At 43.0% G+C, this 22,813-nt stretch overlaps 1 protein-coding gene across 1 annotated transcript in view; it reads right to left on the reverse strand.

Annotated features, from left to right (window-relative positions):
• STK10 (serine/threonine kinase 10) overlaps positions 1 to 22,813 on the reverse strand; it is an 83,313-nt gene that overhangs the window by 34,633 nt on the left and 25,867 nt on the right. The window lies entirely within an intron of this gene.

Genomic DNA, 22,813 nt, shown 5'->3' on the forward strand with positions numbered 1-22,813 from the left:
TGGTTAATCCTTTTATCTTTGGGTCGTTTCTTATAATTCTCGTTAATACTTCAAGAGTCAATATAAACAGCAATGGTGATAAAGGGCAGCCTTGCCGTGTTCCCTTTTGATTTTGAAACTTCCTAGATGCTTCCCCATTAATGATTATTTTTGCTTCCTGGTTGTCATAAATTGCCCTAATTATATTTATAAATTTTTCACCCATATTCATAAAGCTAAGCTGTTGGCGCAAAAAAGACCATTTAACATTATCAAATGCCTTTTGGGCGTCTAAAAAAAGTAATGCCATCTGTTGGCCACTATGTAATTCATAGTACTCCAACGTATCTAATATTATTCTAATGTTGTGCTTAATGTGTCTCTTAGCGAGAAAACCATTCTGATCAGCGTGTATGAAATCATTCAGAAATCGTTTCAATCGTTCCGCTATAATTGATGTAAATATCTTATAGTCCGAATTAAGAAGTGATATGGGTCTATAATTTTGGATTAATGTATGGTCCGTGTTATCTTTCGGGATAAGGGTTATGTTTGCCTCCGACCAAGATTTAGGCGTTCTTGCGCCTTCTAATACTGTGTTAAATACCTCCACTAGGGGTTGTGCTAAGATATTTTGTAGTTCTTTATAAATTTCTGATGGGAGACCGTCGGGGCCCGATGCTTTACTATTCTTTTGTGCATTAATAGCTTTTATCACCTCAGATAGCCGAATTTCCTCGTTTAGCATATTTCTGGTATCTTCTGTGACCTTGGGTAGTTTGGCTTTTTGAAAATATTCCTCCATTTTCTCCACACTTGCCTGGCTATCTTCTTTGTATAAATGCTCATAAAATTCCTGGGCTATGATTTTTTTTTCTTCCTGGTGGAATATTCTCCCTTCCTCATCTCGTAGTTCGCGAATCCAGTTTTTCCCCTTTTGTTTTCCCAATTTATATGCGAGCCAACGGCCCGGTTTATTTGCATTTTCAAAAAAAATTTGTTTCGTGTTTCTCAATTGTTGTGCTAATTTCTCTTTGTCTAAAATGTTAAGCTTGTGTTTAATCAGATCCATAGATTGCTTAATATTCTCTTTTTGTGGATCTTGTTGGAGTATAACTTCTAAACTCTTGTATTCCCCTTCTAATCTTTCTCGTTGTTGTCTTTTCCCCTTATTTTTGTATACCATGTATGCCCTCGCTACCCCTCTCATCATTGCCTTGGCTGTATCCCAATTGTTTTGTACTGAGGTGTCTATAGCTTTATTTTCCTTAAAGAAAAAACTTAGTTCTCTCTCCATCTTAGATTTGAATTCATCTTCTTTTAAAATTGCTCTTTGTAGCGTCCATCTGAGTATTTTTTTGGAACCTTTCCAGTTAAGTTTTGCTTCTGAGGTGTTAAGATGCTCACTCAAATGCAAGAATAACTAAAGATGTTATCTTTCCTCCTATGAACACAGGAAAAATGTTGTATTGAAATCAAGGCAAACCATTTTACAGTTCTTGTAATTTTTAACAAAAATAATAATTTGTTTCAAAACTATTAATACATACAAAGCACATTAGGTTGTCTTGGGGTTAGATTGGAACAACAGTACTGTTATAGTTTGGGCTTCATGTGCCCCAAATGTATTCCTTTTAGTTTGTTTGGGGAAAAAAATTAAAACCCTCCAGTCCCTATGTGTCTACTCGTTCCTGTGCCATCTCCAAGTCTCCAGCTAGGATGAGACTTTGCAACATTTTATATGTGTTAGGCATGCTCCAAAATTCATTCCTTCATTGATTAGGCATATTAGGCATGCCCACAAATTCATTCCTTCTCTTGGTTGCTAATAATTCCCTACCTACACTTTTTGTACCGGGCACAATCCTACAAGGTTTTCTCCTTATTCTAGTTTGAGAGTTGCCATCAGCCATATTGGAAAGCAGATTCCTGCAAACCCTTAATGCAGAAAGCATTTATTCTGTCAGTCTGGGAATACTGAATAATTGAACCACGTTTTAGCCTACTACAATTTTTATAGAGATATTTGTAGAGCTGCTAACTTGCCTCAATAAGCCATTCCCTAGTTGTTCCTATGAATTTTAAGTGAAGCTCCTCTTGGCAGACCAAAGTCCCCAAACAACCGTACTCTTTGCCTCTGCAGCTGGAGAACTCATGCTTTGCTAACAATAAATTAATTTGGGATTGCTCTTACTGGTTATATGAAGCGCTGCTGCAATTGTTCCTATGCCATTTTAGTAGCTTACTGCCTTTTATTTTGATATGTTCGATGCATCTGTGAACTGCAATGAACAATAAAGCAAGCCTCATTTACATTTTGTTCCACTCATAAAAGCTGGAAATGCAGTCAATTAAGAAAATCAGTCACTGTAGAATTGTCCCTCTCCTGTATACTATAGATACAATATAATTGATAATTGCTTAGCTGGGCTACTAGCCTGTCCAGCTAAGTAGCAACTATTTGTCAACTTTTGGCTGATCTCAAAAAACTAAGCCGTATCAGACTGGCTGGGACTTAGGAAATTACACTGGGAATTACAATTTTTCAATTACAATTGAAAAACAAAAACAAATGGCAAATGGCAAACTGCATTTGTCTGGTGCCAAGTAAACTCATACCTACTGTATATCTGCAAAATTACTAGGAGAGATGCTTAATTTGGAGACTTTTTCTTAACTTAAAACACAGCCAGGCTTACAAACCATTTTCATTGATCACTTATAGATAATCTATTTTCTTACACTGTAAATGGTAAAGCAAGATATTTATACTACTGAAATATTTAAATTAGGAGTCTGTGATTATATTTACTTCATACAACTACTCCAGTTCCTGCACTGAAATATTTCTTTCGCTATAGTCTTGCTCCATTCCATCCAAGAACGGTAAGAAGTTTCATTTGTGCTTGAGACACTCTTTTGTTCATGCATGTGAATTTGTTATATATCAGTGATGGCGAATCTTCTAGAAACCGAGTGCCCTAACTGCAACCCAAAACCCACTTACGTATCGCTGGGCGCTGGGTGGGTGTGGCCCATTGGGTAGGTGTGGCCAATTGGGTGGGCGTGGCTGCAGTGATAACGGCAGACTGGGTGGGACTAAAAAGTTCAATCAATCAATTCCAACTTTGTGAGATCTTTTTTTTTCCCTGCAAGAAGTTGAAATTGATTGATTGAACCTTTTTTTGTTTGCATGCGGCGGCAGCCTAAAGCGAAAAGGTTTTATAAAACCCAGCTGAAGGCCTGGGACCGGGGTGACAGCGCGCCTGCCCACCGAGAGGGCTTTGCGTCCCATCTGTGGCACATGTGCCATAGGTTCGCCACCACGGTTATATATCTTCATGATGGAGTTCTTCTATCTATCTAATACTTATAATTGGGGCAGTCATAATTATAATACTTATAATTATGATTATAATAATTATAATACTTATAATTATGAGTGCCCAATGTAGCTGAATAAGTAGTGCCTGCTGAAGTTTGCTCCTATCAGGAGCTCCAACAGGAGGGGGCATAGAAACGGTCATTTTTGGTTGATGTTCCCCTCCTTTTGAACAGCAAGAATGCTCCACACTATTAGGATCTTCCAGAAAATAGTTAAAACTTGGCTTTTATGGAAATCCTTTGAAGATAAAACAGCTAAAGATTTGTGCCATTATTGTTTGTTACTGTTTATAATTGTATTTGTTCGACTTTGTACACTCCATAGAGCCTCTGGAATGAGGTGGCTTATGAATCTTATAAATATGTCATATTTAAATATATGCTATGATTGCTTTCTTTCAATGCAATGTTTTGCACTGCTGAAAATGGAGATAATTCTATCTTGGAAACAATTTGATGCAATAATTTTTTAAGGTAAAAGGTGATTAACCCCCAACTAAAAATGGACCAATATTATCTGTCTTAAGTTATTTACATTGTCTTCCTTTAATTTACAGAATAGGTGGTCTGGAAAGGAATGAGAAATAAATATATTTAATATAACAAAATTAAACCAAAAGTTTGAAAAGCTGGCATGAATCATGAAGAGTGATGGAGAGGATGCAAAGCTTTGTAAATCTAAGAAATTGAAAAATTATACATGTGCAGTTCATGTAATACTAAGAGTGGAAAATGAGTAGTTTAAGCTGCTAGGAAGCACCTTGTTCTTGAGGGTCCAGAAATTCTATTTAAGTTGCAGTAGAAACTGTAATAGCTTCTGTTATGTGAAATCCAATAATAACGCCTGCCTTCCAATCCCTAACATAAACATTTAAGAGTGCTCCGTTCTACAGAACAATATTAAGCAGACATTTACTTAACTTTTTAAGCTCTTGGCCAGCTACAATATACAAGTTGTGTGGTCAAATAAGGCAGAAGAAAGAAACAAGTTTTATTTACTGTGGAACAAATAGAAAATAACACAATTCACTACTCAAGTCAAGTAGCAATGTTGATGGTCTTTCTTAAATGAAACAGCGGGGAAGAAAAGGTATCAAAGTTGTTAGCACTGGTTATTCCTGGGACTCATCTAAACCTTTCATGTACATTAGCACATTAACTTCATGACCTTCTGTTCTTTAGCTCAGTGGCACTAGGCAGCCCTCATCTCTCAGCTAAAATCTGCCCTCCAATGTTTGATTACTAGTCTTAAAAAGACAGCATACCAGATGGTTTCTGTAAAGCCTTAAAATGGTGAACAAATTTGGCATAGGCCAGGGGTGTCAAACTCAATTTCATTGAGGGCCGCATCAGCATTGGGGTTGCCCTCAGGGGGCCGGGTGGGTGTGGCCTGGGTGGGCATGGCCTACTGGGTGGGCGTGGCTAAAGTGCATATGGCCTACTGGGTGGGCGTGGCCAGCTCTACATCGTTCGCATCAAGGGTAACTATGGGGGCCTGGGCTGGAGTGGGACAGATCTGAGGGTCTCTGGCAGAAGGAGGGTCTCTGGGCCAGGGCCAAGGCAGTGGGGGCCGTTCCCTCACTGTTTCCAGGATGGCTTCGCGGGCCGCATGAAACCACTTCACGGGCCGGATCCGGCCCCCGGGCCTTGTGTTTGACATGTCTGGCATAGGCTTACTGAATCATCTCCAGCCCATCTGCTTCAGCATTCTTTTTCCAGTTGTGAAAAAGCTACTGAACAACACACACTCTTAATTTCATAAATAATTTTAATAAAAGTGATTTAAAAAAGAAAAGGAAAACAAAGAAAGAAGAAATAGTCTTACGTAGATTATATTGGTAGGTCCCATAGCTGAGTTCAAGCCATACTTGATATTCCATACCTTATAAATGTAAGTTCCATGCAATAGGATTGTCCAGTGGTCACATTTGTTATTTCTCTTTTTATTACTTGTCGATTCCTTTTAAAATATTTCTTGAATTGTTTTCAAGCATAAGTGTTAAATCACAAACTAGAGTAGCCTTATGAAGAGAAATGACTTTTTTAAAAAAAGAAACAAGATGACTAGCTGGAAGCTGTTTTGGAACTGGTTGAGTTGTATGGATGTTGGGGAACATGATTAGAAAACTGGGAACAAGAGATTCTCCAGACCAATCACTCCTGGATGGTTATCACACAACTGAAAACAACTAGGATCACTGCAGCTCTGCACCAGAGGTCATTCCCTCTCCTGTAGAAAAATAAATATCTATACCATCCATAAAGGATTTGTAGCAGAATGTTGAAAATCAGCCTTAATTAATAAATAGAGGAGTGTTACTGTTTCATTAGGTAAGAAGTCAGGTGCTCTCAGAAAGACTGTTAGGATAAAGCCACCAATATTTTTTTTAAAAAAGGATGCTTGCCATTGTGTTTTTGGAGACAGATTTGTGACTTCACTCCAAAGAGATAAAACCCACCCTTTCAAATTTATTAACCCAGTCCTCACTCTTTTCAGCAAAAGAGGCTTAAAGTCTGTGGCATGGAAATTTAACTGCTGAGTAAGCAAAGGTTATAGCTGAAAACTTGACACCACCCTTCCTGTGTGAAGAATTCATGACCTTTGGTCACTTTTCATACAAACTGGCAATTCTCTCAATAATTAATCCTGGAGGGGAAGCACGCTAAAAAGTAGGGTGTGTGAGCTGCCAGAGACAGAATGAGAGATACTTGTGTATTACTGGGTGTATTCTGTTAGCTTTACTGAAACTGTCCCAGAACTAAATTCTGATTACCAACTTTCCAAAAATACTGCTTTGACACAAGACTCTTGTATTTGCATCTCTTAATGTCTGTGGAGATTCTCAGTCATCCAGGTCACGGTTATCCCAAAGGTGCTTTTTCACGAGGCAACTGGGCTTTCTTTTTTCTCTTTGAAGACGTTTTGCTTCAGCTTCTCAAGAAGCTGAAGAAGCTTCTTGGATGAGAAGTGAAATGTCTCCAAAGAGAAAAAAGAATGTCCAGTTGCCTCGTGAAAAAGCACCTTTGAGAGACTTGCATCTCTTCTATCTCAAGATCCCCTCTCTAGAAGATCTTTATCATGCCCAAAATATTGGGTTGCAATTTACTTTCTGTATTCAAAATATTACGAGTTTCATACTTTCCATCAGAAGTGAAAAGATAAAGTCACTACTACTCAGGTCTTGTGACAGAAGCATTTGTGACAGAAAGGCCTTCATAGCCTTGGACCTGACTACCTGAGGGACCTTCTGCCTCCTCTAGTTTGTGCTTCTCCGGTGAATCAGCCAGAGTTATCATGTTCTGAGATCCATTGACTAAACTGGGTCATTTGATGGAACCCAGGAATTGTGCTGTCTCTGTTGCAACACCTATCCTCTGGAACAGTAACTCCCTGGATATCCATATTATTAATAGATTTATATCTTGCTTTTATTTGTAAAGCTTAGATATCCCTCCCCCAGTTTTCCCCATAATAATAACATTGGGAAGTGGATTGAGCTGGGAGATTGTGACTGGCCTCAAATCATGCAGTTGGCTCAAGGGAGGCTTAGAACTCAGAGTCTCCTGGTTTCTTTGTCAACACTTTCACCACTGTATCAAACTGGCTTCTATAAGCTACAGGTACAGTCTGTACCGTGATCTCATTTAGTAACCCTAAAAAAAATAGTAGTCTCTCAGGCCTTGGGCTAGAGGGCGTGGCATATGGGAATGTTTTGCACTCATTATGTGGGCTTTATTGCTTTCTCTGGATGTTTATCACTCTTACCTATGTATTATATTGTCTCAAATTGTTCTTAGTATGATATGCTTCCCAGAGTTATTATGAAGTCAAGTAGTTTCAGAAATTATATAAATAAATAAAATGTACCTGTCAAGGTCCCCACTCCATCTGATTTTATTTTTTTGTGACTCTGATTAATAATTGTTAGGGGGTGTTGTGCAACAAGTGCTTCTCTATTTGAATTCTAAAGTCCCAGAGGGCTTTATCTTCTTCATTTTCTATTACTTGGTCTATTTTGTGGCCTCACCAACTCTTGTTTGCAGCTAAATAATATTTCTTCCATAATAATAATAACAACAGTTAAGAAGCTAGCATGTTACATTTTCAAAACACTTCTATAAAATGGTGGGATGCTATAATCCAATGTGTTGTTTGATTTCTGGCAAATGGGCTTTTTTAAAAATTTGCCCATACCCACCAAGGCAACCATCTTGTTAAAGTGCCCATAACATACTGTCTAAATTAAAATGTGTCCTCTGGTTCAAAAAGACTTCAGACCCCTGCCCTAAATTATATTTCTCGACCATCCAATCTATACATTGGTTCTTATGACATTTCTTTTCCAGAATCTATACTGCAGAAAACTCCAGTGAGACAACACAGTCAAATGGGTTGACTGTAAAACAATAGAAAACCTGATGTTTACGAGTTCTTTTTCTGAGCTGAAGGAAAGAAGCCCCACGACAGCTCAGAGATAGACCGCACACATCTTAGTCCTTTTACATTTCCAGGCCACACTGGAAAGTACTGTTTTTGTTTGAAACACTGATGACCTGTCTGCTTTAGTTTGCCTTATTTTTTATAATATTTTATTATTTTTCCAATTTTATGTTTAAGTATTTAAAAAGCAATATGGTGGCTGGGTTAATCAACAGATAACAAAATCTTTAGTACAAATCTCAAGTTACAACATCAAATATTTCCTCTCTTTTTCCCTTAACATTTACTGTCTTGTATTTAAGCTAATACAGTTCTTATTATATCAACTCAGTAAAAACATCATTATTACATTTATCAATAAATTTTTAGTTTATACGTATCTGAATTATTTTTACATTCAATCTTCGTAAACAATCCATATCCTGTTACTAATTTTCCCAATTTTTAGTTTCCCAATCAATATTCCAATTTAATCTTTGATATTTATAATTTTCAGGTTTTAGATAACCAAGATTTCCCTTATCTCAATTCATAACAGAATCTAATATCCAAAATACACATTTTATCTATTTGAATATAATCTTGTTCTATTTCCTAAAAGTTATCTATTTCCCACCATATTAAATCATTTACTTAATAATACAATATCCTCTTTAATAAGTCAAAACCATTGTATATATTACCTGGGTTAATCAATAAATCAAACATATTTATATATTTTTAAAATATTAAATATTTGAACAGATAAATATTAAATATTAAACAGATAAAATCCTTATTTTCAACTAATTTCCAAATATGTTAAATCTAATGACCAGAATTCCCCTTATCTCAATTTCTCCCTTTAACCCTCTAATTAATAATATAAAATCCCCTCTGATAAATCAAAACCCCAATTTTCTTTATCCTTTTTCTGGCTTTCTTCCTTTGCCAACTAGGCTTCCATATTAGTGCTTTTAGCTCGTCAAATAGATCTCCCTCTATTATTATATATGTTATTTGAAATAAAGGAGACCATTTAGTTGCCATTTTTTTTAGAAGGACTAGCCTATTTGTAGCCATAAAGTTGTCTCCCTATTATTCCAATTCCCGATAATTGCCCTGATATGTTTATCTTCCATTCAATCTGTTCTTCTTTCTCAAATTCCTTCTGATTTATATAGAAAGTCTTTTCCATTTTCAATGTTGTCACTCTCTTTTCTGGATTTTCCATTAACTGTATTTATTGGTCAATTGAGTCCTCTGTCTTAATATTTAATTATTCCACTTCTTCTGTTATCTTCTGCATTGTTGGTTCTTTGGTTGTAGTCAAAGTTTGGGTTTGTGTATCTAAGCTGGCGTCTTGATCTTTTATGTTAGGTCTTATTTTATCACAAGCTGAAAAAATGGTTTCATGTACTGCTTTCAACATGGAAAGGATCTTTTCCAGGTCTTCATCCATCTCTTTCATGTGTTTATAATTAGTCTTTATAGTAGAAATCATTTGTTTAAGGTTTTTTAAGTCCAAATTTTTTATAATCCTTTTTTTTTGTAAGGTAAAGGTAAAGGTTCCCCCGCACATGTGTGGTAGTCAATTTCAACTCTAGGGGCCGGTGCTCATCTCCGTTTCAAAGCCGAAGAGCCAGCGCTTGTCCGAGGATGTCTCTGTGGTCATGTGGCCAGCATGACTAGACGCCAAAGGCGCACGGAACACTGTTACCTTCCCACTGTAGTGGTCCCTATTTTTCTACTTGCATTTTTACGTGCTTTCGAACTACTAGGTTGGCAGAAGCTGGGACAAGTAACAGGCGCTCACTCTGTTACGCAGCACTCAGGATTTGACCCGCTAAACTGCCGACCTGATCGACAAGCTCAGCATCCTAACCCACTGAGCCACAGCGTCCCTGGTTTCTTTTTTGTAGATAAAAGCAACAGCCTCCAATAAAAATAGGAAACTTTTTGGTCCCCAAGTTTCAGGAACATATAAATCCAATTAAATTAAAGTTGTTCTTTTAATCCTTTAATTCCCCTGGGTAGTCAGTCACCGCTATTCTTAGAGGGTGGGATAGAAATTCCCTTCCCTCTCACCTCACTGGGGGAAAGATACTTCAGGTAGCTTTTACAGGAAAAGAAAGTATTTAGGGTAAAGAGAAGATCAGATCTCACCCAGTTTCATCCGCGTTGCTTTCAAAGTGCATGGTGGTAAGTTTAACTTTGGCTGTCTGCAGCCTAGTGTCAGGCCATATAACTATGGCCAATCTTTCCTCCGCTGGTTTGGAGAGTTGCCCTGGATTGGAAGGACTGCCGCCCTCCCGTGGTCAAGTGGGGGTCCCCTCCTTGTTCATCACTCCTAAGGGCGACTTTCGACCCTTTCCAGGGTCCCCCAGTGGAGCGAAACCAAACGTGGAAGATGGAGCTCACCTTCCAGCGGCCGTGGCAGCCGCAATGGCAAACTGGAAGTTCTAGTTTGCCTTATTTTGAGCCATATAGCAGCTTTCTACATTCTGGTCACTTAAGTCTAGATTTTACTAAATGGTCATTTAACATGCCTACTAATAAGAGGAAGTTATTTAACTATATGACAATCACAACAAAACAACAAACCAAATTAAAGACATAAATGTTCAAAGTCAGGTTCACAATTGTGTAACTGCTGATACCAGTTCCATTTCTCTTTAAATCAAGATATATATTTATTGAATGGATTGCTCTAGTAATCCTTTTCAACATCTACATCAAGGGTCTTCAGACTTGGCCCTTTTATGACTTGTGGACTTCAACTCCCAGAATTCTTCAGCCAGGCATGCTGGCTGAGGAATTCTGGGAGTTGAAGTCCACAAGTCATAAAAGGGCCATCTTTGAAGACCCCTGATCTACATGAAACTGCTGGGTTTGGTAACATCAGTATGCTGCAGTATATCATTCAACCCCAGGCCAGTCAACTGATGCTCTCAAGGTTCTGTCTCAGTGCCTAGAGACTGTATGGGTTTGGATGGTGAGAAACCATCTCCAACTCAGCTCAAAAAATACTGAGTGTCTATAGGTATTTAGGCCATCTAGATCTACGATATCTCATCTCTGATCTTGCTTGGGGTGGCATTTCCCCATTGAAGGGTGCTGTATTGGGAGTCTTCCTAGACTGACACTTACCTACACTCTGATCATCTTACAGCTTGACTAATGTAGCATGCTGTAATGAAGCTGCCCTTGAAGACCACCTGGAAGCTTCAATTGGTCCAGAACACAATAGTACAGGCAGTGATGGGCATGTCCCATTATGCCTATATAATACTTCTGCTTTGTGAGCTGAACTGGTTGCTTCCAGGTGCAATTCAAGGTATTGGTTTTTACTATAAAGCCCTACAGGGTATAGGGCCTGGTTACTAGGGCCACTTATCTGCCATAGTAGCCACTTTGATTTGGCTAGGTTTGCACGCTCTGGGTTTGCTTAAACAATGTCATCTATCACAATACCTGCCCTCTGGAATAAGGTTCCTCTGAGATCCAGATAGGCCTCACCCTGCAGATATTTCAAAGGGCTTTGAAGACCTAGTTATTCACCTAAGCCTTTGGCAAGAGTGAGGGAAACCTCTTTTTTGACTATGTGAGTTCATTTTTTCATTCATGTTCAATTCGTCATCTTTGCCATCTTTTACTCTTCATTTTGTATTATTTTTGTATTTATTCTTGTGTTTAATATTTTTATTTGTGAACTGCCCAGAGTTGAGAATTGGGCAGCATATAATTAACTAATTAATATAGCGGTAGGGCCTCTACTACATGTTCAGAGAGGGCAACCAACCATTTAAAGCAATTCCAGCTTAAGATAGAATAAACATTCTTATACAGACATGCTGAGGGAAAATTCTGCTAACTTCAAGGTAAGGAGCCTACTATCTTGCCAAATTCTAGCTAGAGGCCCTGATAACTATGTTCAGAAGACTACTGAACCTCAAAGGCCAAAAAAGGTATTATCAATCTGTTCTTGGTGGAAAGATCTGGGTGCTTGGTTCCAAACTTGAGCATTATGGGATGGTCTCAAAGAGAGATATCCAATAGCCTGAGAAATCTTCAGAGGCAAAATGATCAGGTTCAAAAGAATCAGTACAGGAGATGAATGGGGAGAACTCCACGGCTCAGTGGAGGCAGACAAAAATCTGAGACTGAGGAACCTCAGCAGACGCAGACCTAACTCAAGGGGATGATTGTAATTGCTGGGCAAGCAACAGGCTTTGCAATGCCAGGAAAGGAAAGAATGAAGAATGAAAGAGCGTTGCTAGCTAAGCTGCCTGTCATACGGTTGGTCCAAAAACAATTACTGTATGTAGCAGATTTCAGGAGAAATGTGTTGTGACTCAGGGTCAGCCTGTGGGTCCAACAGCCGGCTCCGATGTATCGGAGGACTCAGATGTGGGGGAGGAGGGAAACGAACCGGTTGATGATGATTTGGAGACTTTGCAGAGTCCTCAGCCGGGAACCTCTGCTCAGCTGTGTGAGCCCGAGAGTGCGGAGGATGATGACCCACAGCTGGCCCTGTTCAAGGACGCCCGACGCAGGAGGCAGTCGAGCAGGGACAAACAAAGAAAGGCTATGGGACTCCTCGGGAGGAGGCACAGGGAGACCACGCCCTGAGCTCTCTATAAAAGGAGTGTTTGGGGAGGGGCTGGTTGCTGAAAGCAACTCTTTTGCTTGAGAAGATAAGCTCTTGTGTGTTTACTATTAAATCTTGGCAGAAGCCTTTTAGCCTTGGACGCTTTCCAGTCTCTTCTTTTGATTAGGGGTGCGAGAAGAGGGCTGGTTCAGAACAGTTTGCTTTCAGCCACCCACCCCTTAATACTACGATGGAGCAGCTTCTTGCCGAGAATGCCCAGCTCAACCAGCAACTCACCTTGCTGGCCACTCAGGTGGCACAACTGCAGGCTCAGGTACATGCTGCACCCCCACCCAGGAGGAAATGTCAGATAGCTATGCCGGATAAATTTGCTGGTAAACCAGAACTGTTTCCTGCCTTCCTGGGACAATGCCAGCTTTATATCAGCGTGAGAGCAGCTGATTTCCCCACTGACCGAGATAAGGTGGGATTCGTGTTGAGCCTTCTGTCGGGAGATGCAGCTCGTTGGGGCACGCCTCTGTTGGCACAGCCTAGCCCTTTGTTGGATAACTTTGGGGGGTTTTGTGACCATATGCGCCTCATGTACGAGGACCCGATTAAGGCGCAGACTGCTACCCGACGCCTGAAAGCTTTGAGGCAGGGTCAGCGCCCTCTACAGGCCTATATCAGCGATTTCCGGCTGCTTAGCCAGGATTCCGCCTGGAATGAGGCTGCGCTCGTGGATGCCTTTCAGGATGGCTTGTCAGAGGGGATGTTGGATGAGCTGGCCCGCGTGGACATTCCCTCAGACCTGAATGGGCTGATCCATCTTTGTCTGCGGATCGATGCCCGGCTGCAGCAGCGTAAGAGTCGCCGTGCCACCCCACAGACCCCTGCCGCCCCTGTTGTGCGTGAGCCCCCAGTCCAGAGGGAGGAGCCAATGGAGCTGGGTGCCGCCAGGTCCCGTCTATCGGTGACGGAAATGGACAGACGACGATCGGAGGGGTTGTGTTTTTACTGTGGGGACCCTGGACATTTGGCTGCTTCTTGCCCGAAGAAGCGTCAGCGGGCGTCAGTGACCAAGCCTGCCCCGAGAAAGTCCCCTGCTTTGCTATCGGGAAACGGCCCGAGCCCGATCTAGACGGTGTGAAAGATCGGGCGACCCACAACGATCACGCCGAGCGACGCCGTTCCGACGGTGCCTGTGAACCTCCACGGCATTTGATTTTGGAGGCACGACTGATCCTCCCTGGCAAGCCAGAGGGGATTCCGGTCCATGCCTTAATTGACTCTGGGGCTACCACTAACTTTATGGATTCGGCCTTTGTGGCCAAATGGGCTGTTCCCCAGTGTCCAGTGGATCCGCCCATGCTTGTGGAGACCATCGATGGTCGAGTGCTCCTGTCCGGGCCTATCACGGCCGCCACGCAACCCGTGTGTATGGCCATCAGTACCCATGTGGAGGCCATTCAGTTCTACGTCACTTCGGATCTGCACTTCCCCGTGGTCTTGGGACTGGCGTGGCTCCGGGCGCATGATCCACAGATCTATTGGTCTCAGAACTTGGTCACCTTCCCAAGTTTGCAGTGCGTGGACCACACCCGCCATATCTGTGCCAGCCAGGTGGAGGGTTCCCCAGGGGTTTCCTTGCCTCCCGAACTGTCCGACTTTGCTGACGTGTTCAGCGAGTCAGAGGCGGACCAATTACCCCCGCACAGGCCCTACGACTGCTCCAGTGACCTAGTCCCTGATGCGCCTCTCCCAGTGGGGCGTTTGTACTCCATGTCGGAGCCCGAGTTGGCTGCATTGCGGGACTTCCTGACAAAGAACTTGGCCCGTGGTTTCATCCGGCCCTCGTCCTCGCCAGTGTCTGCGCCCGTGCTCTTCGTCAAAAAGAAGTCGGGCGAGTTACGGCTTTGCTGTGACTACCGGAAACTCAACGCTATCACGGTGCGTAACCGCTACCCGCTGCCCCTCATCCCCGAGCTCTTGGACCGACTCCGGGAGGCTAAGATCTTCACGAAACTGGACCTGCGTGGAGCTTACAACCTCGTCAGGGTTCGGCCGGGTGATGAGTGGAAGACGGCATTTGGTACTCGCTATGGACATTTCGAGTACACGGTGATGCCGTTTGGCCTGACCAACGCCCCTGCTGTGTTTCAGCATTTTATGAATGACATCTTTCGGGATCTGTTGGACCAGTTTGTTGTGATTTACCTGGACGACATCCTGATTTACTCCCCGTCGCGTGAAGCGCATCATCAGCATCTCCGTCAGGTCCTGCAGCGCCTCCGGAAACATCGGCTGTTTGCCAAGTTGGAGAAGTGCCAGTTCTACCAGGTGACCATTGATTTCTTGGGTCACCGCATTTCTCCTGAGGGCATCGCCATGGAACCGAGTAAAGTTGAGTCGTTGCAGAGTTGGCAACCCCCGCGTCGCGTGAAGGATATTCAGCGACTTCTTGGATTTGCCAACTACTATCGGACATTCATCCCTGGCTTTGCTGCCTTGACAGCCCCCCTCACCCGGCTCCTGCAGAAGAAGACTCGGTTCCAGTGGAACGCCCCCGAACAACAGGCGTTCCAAGCTTTGAAGGACGCCTTCATGAAGGAGCCCATCTTGAAGCATCCTGACCCGCAACGGCCGTTTGTCGTGGAGGCGGACGCCTCCGACATTGCCATTGGGGCCGTGTTACTCCAGGCAGCGACGCCCAACGGTACCCTTTTCCCTTGCGCGTATCACTCACGGAAATTGAATCCCTCGGAGCGCAACTATACCATCTGGGAGAAGGAGCTGTTGGCCATCAAGGCGGCGTTCGAGGCTTGGAGGCATCATCTGGAGGGGGCGCGGCATCAAATCGAGGTCCGGACAGACCACAAGAATCTGGAAAGCCTGCAGACCGCTCGGAATTTGAACCAACGCCAGATCCGGTGGTCCCTCTTCTTTGCGAGGTTTGACTTCCGGGTGCGGTACATACCAAGCGGGCACAACCAGAGAGCGGATGCTCTGTCCAGGAAGCCCGAGTACACCCGAGTGGAAGACAAGCTTCCGCCCAGGACCGTGATCCCCGTCGAGTCTTTTGCTGCGGTGCGGGAGCCGGTGGATATACGGGCTCGGATCCGGGAGGCGCAGCAGCAGGAGGCGTGGGTGGCTCAGCGGAAGGAAGAGGTGGGGCCAGATTCGCCTTGGTCAGTCACGGATGGACTCCTGTATTATCGTGACCGGCTCTATGTTCCAGGAGGGCCACTCAGGGGACTCGTCCTCAGCCAATGTCATGATAACCCGGCTGCGGGGCATTTTGGCCTGTTCAAGACTCTGAACCTGGTCTCCCGTACATTCTGGTGGCCCCGAGTCCGACACGATGTTCAGTCTTATGTCACCTCCTGCGTCCCATGCAGGCAGGCCAAGTCAGCGACAGGGGCCCCGCCTGGTTTACTGCAGCCTTTGCCAACGCCCAAGAGACCCTGGGGGGCTGTGTCCATGGACTTTCTGACGGATCTACCCCCATCCTCCGGCTTCACGACAGTGTTTGTGGTGGTGGACATGTTGACCAAGATGGCGCACTTCATCCCCTGTCGCGGCTTACCGTCAGCTCGCGCCACTAGTCGCATGTTCATCCAACAGGTGTTCCGGCTGCACGGCCTTCCCGATAGAGTCGTCTCCGATAGGGGGGCCCAGTTTACAGCCCGCTTCTGGCAGGAGTTGATGCGGGCGCTGGACATTAAGGTTTGCCTCTCGTCCGCGCATCATCCTCAGACCGACGGGGGTACCGAGAAGGTCATCGGCATCTTAGAGCAGTATCTGCGCTGCTACGTTAACCTGCAGCAGGACAATTGGGTGGACTATTTGGCCATAGCCGAGTTTGCCTTTAACAACTCGCAGCACACCTCCACGCAGATGACACCGTTCTTGGCCAATGTGGGTTATCACCCTCGGTTTTTCCCCCTTTCTCCCGTGGACTCACCGGAGCCGGCAGCGAACGAATTCATGGCGGAGTTACAGGCGATCCATCGGTTGGTGCGACGGCAGCTGGAGAAGGCCAAGGCCGACTACAAGAGGTTCGCCGATCGGTCGAGAAGGGATACGCCTCCACTATCGGTGGGGGATCGGGTCTGGCTGTCCACCAGGAACCTACCATCCACTCGGCCGGCGAGGAAGCTGGACCACCGATACCTTGGACCGTTCCCCGTCGAGGCCGTCATCAATCCGGTCGCCTATCGTTTAACTCTGCCACGTTCCCTGCGCGTGCACCCCGTCTTCCATCGGTCCTTGTTGGTCCCCGAACAACCGGCTTGTCCACTTCGCCAAGCGGAACCTCCCCCATCAGGACCTCGTGATGGCGACAGCACCCCCGAGTACGAGGTCGCCAGCATCAGGGATTCCCGCTGGCTGAAAGGTCGCTTCCAGTACCTGATCGAGTGGAAAGGGTACGGGCCGGAGGACTTCACATGGGAAGACGCGACCGCCGTTCATGCCCCTGCGTTGGTGACTGCGTTTCACGAACAGTTCCCATCCCGACCGCATCCGGATCGGCAGACCCGGGGGAAGGGCCCTGCGGTGCGGGATAGTGTTGTGACTCAGGGTCAGCCTGTGGGTCCAACAGCCGGCTCCGATGTATCGGAGGACTCAGATGTGGGGGAGGAGGGAAACGAACCGGCTGATGATGATTTGGAGACTTTGCAGAGTCCTCAGCCGGGAACCTCTGCTCAGCTGTGTGAGCCCGAGAGTGCGGAGGATGATGACCCACAGCTGGCCCTGTTCAAGGACGCCCGACGCAGGAGGCAGTCGAGCAGGGACAAACAAAGAAAGGCTATGGGACTCCTCGGGAGGAGGCACAGGGAGACCACGCCCTGAGCTCTCTATAAAAGGAGTGTTTGGGGAGGGGCTGGTTGCTGAAAGCAACTCTTTTGCTTGAGAAGATAAGCTCTTGTGTGTTTACTATTAAATCTTGGCAGAAGCCTTTTAGCCTTGGACGCTTTCCAGTCTCTTCTTTTGATTAGGGGTGCGAGAAGAGGGCTGGTTCAGAACAAAATACAGCACAGAAAGCCAATACTTAGAATGGTCTTCTTAGTATACTTAATTTAGATTAGTTCAGGGAATCCAGGTCCATTAATTAGGACCACAAAAGCTTCGATGCCAAGGAGGCCAATAAAATATTCTAGAAGAATGGGACAGCATGAAAGACATTACAGATTAGAAAGCAATGCTGTCTGAAAATGGAGTATGAATGAAATGATCAGCAACAGTCACAATGATCTTGAAATCAATGAAAGGAAAAGTCCTTAGTTTTGATCATCCTAATTCATCAGCGAACAGACCAGAGAAGAAGATGTGAGGGAGATCGGTCCTGAATTTCACCTTTCAAGCTTGACTCCCAGATTTGAAGAAGAATTGATAAATGTGGAGAGGATGAATTGAAGAATTTGGTCACACTTTCTAGGGATGAAGAAACGATGTGTGGGAAGGCTTGGAGTTAGGTGAAGGGACTATATTAGCTTTGGTGTGTATGAACCTTAGAGCTTGTTCCCCAAAGAGTGGGTCACCCACAAGATTCATTGTTATAATTCTGACATGAATCTACTATGTGGCTTACACCAAAGTAACCCCACTCATAATTTGTTGCCATATGAGGTCTTTTTCCACCACACTGGCATTTGCACAAGCTGAGAGAGAGAGAGAAAAAGAAAATAATGGTTTCAATACAACAGAAGGACAATCTGCTTTATCGGTACCAAGTGCTTATTAAAAACAAAGATGAAATGCAGTTTGGCAGGGGAAACATCAAGTAAAAAGATCAAGATTTTGATTTGAAAGAGTTAATGTAGAACTACACTTTCTAAACAGACACATCCTGTAACAGCTCTGCAACCTCGTCTGTGCTCAATGATCTGTCCTATAAGAGAAATGGGAAAGACTTGATCTCGTTACACACTACAGAGGTGAAAGCTACTCTATTTTTCCTATTTTGTGATGGAGCATCTCAGAAGAAGGTGAAAGGAAATATAATCTGAAAAAAGGATTTAGAAAGCAGTTTGAATTCTGGTGGGAGCATGAGTAAAGGGAAAGAGGAAAGAGTGATAACTACCTTCAGAGAAAATTACTATTTTGTTGTCTTCCTCTGGATCTTTGCCCCGCACCATCTCTGGGGGACTGTGGAGTTTTTCTTCTTCCCCTGCCTCTGCATTTATATATAAAATGCAATAGCTATTTGAGGTATGGGCATTCTTAACTTGAAGTCCTCTAGGTATATTTATAGGAAAAGGGGAGGAATTGAGCAGCAACTTAGAGCAGCGGCCCCCAACCTTTTGGGCACCAGAGACTGGTTCTGTGGAGAGAGGTTTTTCCGTGGACTGGCGTGGTTTCTCATGCTGCCTGCATCCCGTGGATGGGGCTTCACTGGTTTGTGCATCCTTGTTTCTGGCATGCTGTGGACCGATGCCAGTCCATGGACCAGGGGTTGGGGACCCCTGACTTAGGGCACATTCTCTTATTTCCAGAATTTGCTGGTAGACATCTGTCCTGTATCTTTCAAATGCCTAGCAATGCTGACTGTCTGACTGTAAAAGTTCCCATGTCCAATGTGATTGATAGCATAAACAGTGAGGAGATCTGCTCTCCTTTGCTCTGGGTCACTAATCCTTGCCTTCCCTTCACTGAACAGGAACTAAGTCTGGCAGAAATGTCAAATGCCTTCCCCACACTTTCTAGGCAATCTGTGTGATCTCACAAAACCATCACACTTTTGGGTAACTTCAGAGAATCTAAAGACATTCTTATTGGGGAGTGGGGGAAGTTAAATGTCAACAGCTTGTCTGGCATGCAAGTATTCAGTAGGTGGAATTTAAATAGCTAATTCCCTAGGGAAACAGATTGCTTCCATTTTGCTATCATTCTTCTGCAATACAAAAATACCATTCACCAGCATGTCAAGCATAATGTCTTATTTTTCCTGAACAAACAAACACAATAGGGGAAAAAATCAAACTGGGAATGTTATTCTTGAACTCAAGTAGCAAGTTACAAGAGAACGTGGAAACAGTCCCAGGTGGGGGAAAAAAATTAGAAAATAATAACTCTAACATTGCACTCTAAATCTGAACAGATTACACCTGTTTGGGATTCTAAACTCATATAAACCATCTTCTATATTCAATGCCACATGCTTTGTCCTAAACCATGTTTGCCACTCATGTTTGCGGTGGCTCAGTGGGTTAGGACGCTGAACTTGTCGATCGGAAGGTCGGCAGTTTGGCGGGTCGAATCCCGAGTGCCGCGTAGCAGAGTGAGCGCCTGTTACTCGTCCCAGCTTCTGCCAACCTAGCAGTTCGAAAGCACGTAAAAATGCAAGTAGAAAAATAGGGACCACTACGGTGGGAAGGTAACAGCGTTCCGTGCGCCTTTGGCGTCTAGTCATGCCGGCCACATGACCACGGAGACGTCCTTGGACAAGCGCTGGCTCTTCGGCTATGAAACGGAGATGAGCACCGGCCCCTAGAGTCGGAAATGACTAGCACGCATGTGCGGGGGAACCTTTACCTTTACCTTTTAGTTCCAAACTATGCTATGAAGGATCAACAGCTCATACTTTTAATTCTGGCCTGCTCATATGTCTATGTGTGAGTTCAGCTAGTAAAACTACAGTATTCTACCTTGAGGACTAATTTAAAAAACATCTTCTAAGTGTCACTTTCTTTCTTTATTGCAATAAATAAATGTAGGAAGATAGCATTGGAGGTTATAGTGTTGAAATTATTATTCATAATATTAATGTAGGGAGGGTGGTACAGGTCGTCTTCATTTAGTGACTAGACAATGATTGTTCACAGATATGACAGTGATGAAAAAAGAACTGTGACTTAATGCAGGTCTGTAAAGCAAAGCTAAAGTAAGATAATAAAGCCAGTCATGGTTTCACTTAGCAGCTGCTTTACTTAATGACCAAGTTGCTTGTCCCAATTATGGTTGCTAAATGAGGACTACCTCTTTAGTATTCATATATGACATCAACGTTGGGGAGGCTGCTTTAACATTTTAATTATTATTTGCATATAAACTGTGTTTCTTTGACCCTTCATTTGGCAATCAACATCTTAACTTGGGGTTCATTATTTTATTATATTGCAAATAAAGTTCTAAACTGCAGGATGCCTACTCAGAATGGATTTCCATTTCAATCCAGAAAATATTTTAATCAACAAATTGACTATTTTAATATAATTCACTAATTTAATCACCTTCTTTTAAAACAATTTGTATTAATAAAATACTTCATCAAGGCTTGAAGATTCATGCCCATGAGACCGATGTCAGAGCTTGTGTGTCAAGCCTAGTTCCCTTTTGAACCTTTCAAGAATCATTTAGAGACAACTGGAAAATTCCAGACACTGTAAAGTTCCTTCCTTCTTAGCGCATGCCCGCACTTTAGCCTTCTAGTTCTTAAAGTTCCACTTCTGTAAACTAAACCTGACACAGGAGAAACAGAGAATCCAATAAGGGATGTTGTCCATTTGTCTGTTATTGGGGCTCCAACTAGTTCAGTATTTCTCAATCTTAGCAACTTTAAAATGGGTGGATTTCAACTCCTGGAATTCCCCAGTTGGTGCTTGTTGAAGTCCACCCATCTTAAAATTGCCAAGGTTGAGAAACTGTAGCGATGATCACATATAAACATTCCACTTCCACTGAGGCACTTAATTCAATTTAAAATGTGTAAGTCAGGGCAGCTGGAACTCATATTCTCATACAGTACTAATCTTTTTAGAGGGAAAGCTGCAATATCAACATAATAACTAGGATGCGCATTGACTTTAAAAACCATTCTGTTAGGATTTTCATACTATGGCGAAATAGTCATATACAGGGCTTTTTTTCCTCATAGAACGCTCAGAATGGAGTTCCGACACCTTTTTTGGATGGAACCTTAAAAGGTAGGCAAGGAGGGTTGTATGACGTGTGAGTTCTGGCACCTTTTTCTTTTACAAAAAAAGCACTGGTCATATATGAAGAGAAACAGCATAAGGCAGGGTTATGTGTGGAATGATTTTAAGCAAGGCAGCTAAAATAGCTGAAAAAGAAATAGAGCTCAAGAATTTCAATTACCGGCTCAATTAGAAATATAATGGACATTGTACTAAAGAGTTTTTTTTGGACTAGGGGAGGTATATTAAACCCAATAAAATACAACAAAATAAAAATACATCAGAAAAATCTTTCAAAAGTGGAAACACTGAGCAAAAGCAGCTTAGCAGCAAGATAAAACCACAACTAATGAAAAACTGAGTGAACGAGAATTTGCCTGTCTCTTCTCCATTATCTTTTAAATGGTTTTTAGACAGCAACTCCCAACTGCATCCCAGCTCAGAAGGTCAGTCATTTTAGAGAAGAAGAAAACAGGTTAATCTTTACCGCTTTAAAAAAAATCCTGAGCAACAGCGCATTCTCGTTTAAACAAGTTGAAGTTCTTTCTGAGAAAACGTTTTCAGAATCAAAACTAAAGGTGGTCAGATGAGGGCGGATGGTTTGTGAATCATCTGTCTTTCCAAAGAGCCCACTTCATTCCTGTTGTTAAATATCTTTCTCCCCAAAGCCCCACGTGACCAGCTCCCACCCAAACTCTCCACATTTTATTTTCAGTTATATTCATGTGTACTTGGGAGGTTCCTTTTCTCAATATATCTTGCAGCTTTTCTCTACTTAAGCAGAGTGCAATTTAGTGATTTTAAATAAATAACTGCCACAGAAGATTGACTTTGTTCTTGTAATAGTTGTCAAGGTTCCTGTTGCAATGTAGATTCTTTCCTCTGAATACTAGAAATGTCACTGAACGTGTTTCTGCAATAAAATTCAGATGAAACTTCTGTTGATTAAAGAGTCGTCCAATTAGAAAGTCCCAGCTACTATGCCACGAAGGACAATCCTTATTTTAAGCTAAAGATCTTGCGAACCAGTTTATGGCTTGTTGAAACAAAACAGCATTTAGCCATAAGTATTATAATCTTTTTAATTGTTTTTAATTTTTGTATTTTTTGTTTTAATTACCCTGTTAACCGCCCTGAGTCCTTCGGGAAAGGGCGGCATACAAATCCAATTAAATAAATAAATAAACTTACGAGCTGGTGAACAATTCAAAGTTTGAAGTCACCAGAGTTTCATCAATTTGAATAAAACAAAGTTCAGCTGTCAAAAAAGATCCATTTCTGGCTGCTCTATAGAGATTCAGAAGAAAAATAGGCACAAGGAAGCTCTGAAACACTGCTAGTGCAAAAGGAAGGTCTGTCTCAGTGCAAATTAAGATTAATGGTAAGGATCACAAGCCAATATAAACTTCACTGTCAGACTCCTGAACGGGAAATAACTGTATGTGTGATTGACTTGCCAGGCCTGTGTGTTGTGCAATTAGTTCACATGGTGTCACAAGATGGTTGGGTTTGTTGTCACTG

The sequence above is a fragment of the Vipera ursinii genome (assembly GCF_947247035.1).
Source record: "Vipera ursinii genome assembly, chromosome: 2".
Classification (NCBI taxonomy): Eukaryota; Metazoa; Chordata; class Lepidosauria; order Squamata; family Viperidae; genus Vipera; species Vipera ursinii.